The 5,134-nt window shown below is 43.0% G+C and overlaps 1 non-coding gene across 1 annotated transcript; it reads right to left on the reverse strand.

Annotated features, from left to right (window-relative positions):
• Positions 1-208: 208 nt before the first annotated feature.
• On the reverse strand, positions 209-346 carry LOC114818067. The gene has a single exon (XR_003765888.1). It is a non-coding gene; the product is annotated as a small nucleolar RNA SNORA7 (small nucleolar RNA).
• Positions 347-5,134: the final 4,788 nt, after the last annotated feature.

A 5,134-nucleotide genomic window follows, 5' to 3' on the forward strand; every position in this document is an offset into this window, starting at 1 on the left:
CGAGTCATTTCCAACCCATAGCGACTCTATGGACACATCTCTCTCAGAATGCCCCACCTCCGTCTGCAATCGTTGTGGTAGGGGATCCAGAGAGTTTTCTTGGTAAAAATATGGACTAAGTTTACCATCGCCTCCTTCCACGCCATAAACGTGAGTCTCAGCCCTTGACTCTCTCCTGTGCTGCTGTTGCCCACCACGGGTAGTTTTGACTTGTAGCAGATGGCCTTCCACTCGCTAGCCACTGCCCAAGCTAGGAATAGAATGGGCAGGCCTCTGCCTGACTCTCCCTCCCTTAGCCGAGACTGGTAGAGGACTGGAAACTCTCCAGGTGCGACCCTGAGAGGGCATCCTCCTCAATAGCTACCTGTTTTTTCAGGATTTCTGCTCAGTCTGTCCATTGTGTGAGAGATCTTTGGTATTTTAACACAGCACCAACGGGCCGTTTCCCAAATTCTAGTTTCCGCAACTCCACCCCTTCTACTGTGATGTGAGGGTCAGACTTGTGTAGGGAAGGATGATGCAAATACCTCCTGAAGGCCAGTCTGGAGCAATGGGACTGCCAGAGCACTGTACAATTATAAGACCACTGCATCATTCTGGTAGGCGGCGGGTTTGCAATCATCTGCTGTTAGGCAAAGACTTTCTCACCTTGAGCAAAACCATGACAGAGATTAGGATTCTACAAGTCAAGACAATGACAATAATAATGAAGACGGTATTTATTAAGCACTTACTATGTGTCAAGCACTGCCTAAGCAAGGGGGTAGATACAGGTTAATCAGGTTGGACAAAGTGCCTGTCCCACCTGAGGCTTGTAGTCTTTATCCCCATTTTACAGATGACAGAACAGAGGCTCGGAGAAATTCAGTGATTTGACCAAGATCACACAGCAGACAAATAGAACAACTGAGATTAGAAACCAGGTCCTTCTGATTGCCAGACCTCTGCTCTATCATGCTGCTTTCATGATCAAAATCAGAAAGAGGCACTGTGGCCATTTGATGATGATGGTACTTTGTTAAACTCTAACTATGGGTCGGACACTGTACCTACCACTGAGGTAGATATAAGCAAATGTAGTTGGACAAAGTCCCTGTCCCTGTCTCAAACATCTCAAGCCCCATTCTACAGATGAAGAAACTGAGTCACAGATAAGTGAAGTGACTTGCCTAAGATCACAGAGCAGACAAGTGGTGGAGCCAGGATTAGAACCCATAACCTTCTGACTCCCAGGCCTGCGGTGTATCCACTACTCCAGTCCAGAAGGGGATGTTGGTTACGCATTGATCGCTAGCATTTTTTGAGAAATAAAGGTCACACACACGCACACATTTATTTACTCTGTGTAGACTTGATCATTCAGATTAACCAGATTCATCTTTGACATACATCAGTCGAATCTCTCAATGTTACTTAAAGCCACGATGATGAAAGCCTCCCTAGTTTATTTGTGTTCAATCGATCGCCTAAAGCCAATAATAGCACAAGTGTGTGAATTTCCTGTGTGGTTGTGTTTGGAACATTGTTGATTTGATTGCTCTTTTCCTCACTCACTAGTCACATTCACCTTACGGCCCTCTGCTGAGGTCATCAAGCTGCATCTCTCGCTGTGTAACTCTGTGGTTTATTTGCAGGATCCATGGATTCAACTTTGTTTTAAGTTTCCAAATCCTGAGCGTTTGCCATCCACCTCTGGACCTCACACCCAGCCCCTTCTCCCAAAGACTGAGGATCCATCCTCTTCAGACCAGGTATTTGTTTTCCTCTTGGCTCTGGCAGTCTCAGGGCTTCCTCAGGCTTCCCTGGGAGAATTCTCCTTTCAATGTTATCTGATTTGATTGAGGAAATCTTCCTGTGCATAGTAGGGGATTTCCCATCTCAAAGCACTTCTTTAGCCCTGGGCGTTATTTCTCTCATCTTTCTTTATATATGCCATGTCTTCAAACAAAACCTATATTCAATCAATCAATAGTATTTCTGGAGCACTTACGGTGTGTGTGGCTTATGCAAGGTTTTTGAGGTAGAAATGGCAGTACACTAGTATATAACTGGAGAAAAGAATGAGAAAGATCGCTAGTGATTTCTGTCAAAGTTTCAAACTAATGCGCATATGTGAGTGGTTGCCGTAGGGATAAATTCCAAAGATACACCTACCACATAACTTGGTCAATAACACTTGCACAAAGGATATTTCATTGAGATTTCCTAATTCTAAAGGTGTTCAAATTTCACTTGAGCAAATAATGGTGCATGTTGCTTAGAAAAATCCACTAAAACTCAAGACAAACATCATTATCATTTTTAATGGTATTTCTAAGCATATACCATGTACCAGACACTGTGTTAAGTGCTGGGATAGACCCCAGATAATTGGTTTGGACACAGTCCCTGTCCCACATAAGGTTCAGTCTTAATTCCCATTTTAGTGATGAGGTCACTGAGGCACTGACATGTTGACTGCCCAAGGTCACACAGCGAACAAGTGATGAACTGGGATTAGAAACCAGGTCCTCTGTCTACTAGGTCATGTTGCTTCTCTATGATGGCATTTATGATTGCATTAAGTTCTTACTATGGGCTAATGCTGGGATAGGTATAGGTTGAGGAGAGAAGACACGGGCCTTGCCTCATGTCGGGCTCTCACTCTATCTTATGCCCTTTCTGCAGATGAGGAAACTGAGGCACAGAGTGACTCAAATGCTTTACGCAAAGTCACACGACAGGCTACTGTGACAGGACTGGGATTTGAACCTGGATCTTCTGACTCCCAATCCAATACCCTCTTCAATAGATTACACTGTTCCCTCCATGACTGATGCTAAAAAGGAGACATTGTTCCATACGCCAAGAGGGAAATGGAAAATTGCAGTGCCCATCCTTTATTCTTAAATGGAATTGTGCTGAATGAAATACTTCAAAATATTACTGACTGGGAGAAATCTTAGAACATTCTTCTGACCTGATTTCTAAACAACTTTCTGATGGAAGTATGTTTTCCAGAGTTCTGGAAATGGCTGGAGAAAAGCTCACCCTCAGAGTGATTCCTAATTTTACCATATCACAGCACCTACTTCCTGTCCTTGAATCATCTTTAGAATGATACACATGGAGTGGATAAGAGACAAACTCATGGAAACCACTTGCCTGACTGTTTTCTGATTCTTCTGCCTTCCCAGCGTGTTATCTGCTAGCCAACTTAATATTGGATGAAAGGCAACTGCAGTTTAGAAGATCAGATTTTCCCTAATATTTCACCATCAGTCTCATTAGTCTAATCACTAACCTTTAACTGCTGCATTCTGCTAGACTAACCCATGTAATCTTCATATCACTCCATTCCAGAAATGAGTGAGCATTGGGTGACTTATGCTGAGCTGAAACTTCAGAAGTGTTCCAAGAAGACGAGGAGAAAAAATCCCAGCAGATACCAAAGCAAAGGTAACTATTTTATGAATTGAAGCCAGGTTCTCCTAATTTCCTGTTGTACCTCAACAGTGCTCTTCCAAATGTGTTGCAATTTCTTCTGATCTTCAGAAAACATATAGGCTAGGAAGGAACGCTAAGTATTTTGGTAGCCCACTCCCTTCTATGAAAAAGGTTGTCAAGTAGTCACGGGCGATACATTCCAGTATCTCATAATCCTTTTCATTAGAATGTTATTTTCAATCCCTGAGTCTTTATTATTGCCAATGACAATAAGGAAGAGGTGATCACCATTACACCATCAATATTTCCGTATGTGTATCCTGGGCTTTCAGCCTGTCTATATCTCTAATTGTAGTATATCAAGAGAGTATACTTATGTACATCCTATATACCATGTATTCCCTTGGTCTTTCCTCGTAGGACATATGTCAAACCTCCTGATCTGCCAATCTCTCCATCTGCATTTTCCTGGGGATTTAGAATGATCTTGTAGAGCAAAATAAGAAAGCTTTAATAATAATAATAATATCAATAATGATAATAATAATAATGATGGTATTTTAGCACATTCTATGTGCCAAACACTGTTCTAGGATAAGCCGATCCATCATTTCCCTTCTGTTCCATTTTTGTTTGTTATCACGTGGTTCACAAAACCCTGCCCAGATTCATTCATTCAATAGTATTTATTGAGCGCTTAGTATGTGCAGAGCACTGTACTAAGCGCTTGGAATGTGCAAGTTGGCAACAGATAGAGACAATCCCTGGAAATGACGGGCTCACAGTCTAATCGGGGGAGACAGATGGCACAGCAAAACAGAATGAAACAAAAACAAGGCAACATTATCATGATAAATAGAATCAAGGGGATCCCCAGATGCAATCTGTGAGGCTCAAAGTCTAAGTGGGAGGGAGACAGGTTTAAAATCCCCCTTTTGAAGATGAAGGAACTGAGGGACAGAGAGGTTAAGGAACTTGTCCAAGGTCACACAGCAAGTAAGTGGCAGAAGCAGGATTAGATCCCAGTTCCTCTGACTCCCAGGCCTATGTTCTTTGCACTAGACCATGCTACTCTTCCTCAACATGCCCAGTCAAAAAGCTTCTCCAGCTCACCCAGCTTCACCACCTTAACCCCGGGGCTCTCAACTCCACAATTCTTCTCCACACTTCTCTCTCCCCGAGAAAGGAGCAAGCAGGAGGTGACCTATGTGGAGTTGAAATACCCCCCTCCTCTGCAGCGGGGAAGGCAAGACACTACCAAGACCAAGTTTAGGCACAAGATCTCCTTTCAACTCCTCTGGTGTAGATTCTTTCCCAGTTGTCTGTTACCTCTGCCTTCTGGGTATCGAGCGTTATTTCATCGTGAGAGGTAGAAATTACCTAGAGCGAAATGTATACAAGAATGTGGGGATGGCATTATAAAGAGGAGTGGCTGGAAAAAGAATAAAGAGAATCCACCCACAACTGTGCGGCTCTTTCCGAAACTTTTAAGACCATCCCAAGTGTTCCTCGATCCACAGAATGATCTCTTGACACCTTCCCTACTGCCAGGACCTCCCCTTCCTTCAAATAAACCACTAATCCCCCTATTTTCAAAGCTTGATGTCTCCAATCTCTCATCTCCCCATCTTGTCTTCCTCAAATATTCCCACAGTTTAAGCATTTAAGTTACAAAACAGCGCAGCATTTATGTTCATATCTTCATTAT

This window comes from Ornithorhynchus anatinus, chromosome 17, assembly GCF_004115215.2.
Source record: "Ornithorhynchus anatinus isolate Pmale09 chromosome 17, mOrnAna1.pri.v4, whole genome shotgun sequence".
Lineage (NCBI taxonomy): Eukaryota > Metazoa > Chordata > Mammalia > Monotremata > Ornithorhynchidae > Ornithorhynchus > Ornithorhynchus anatinus.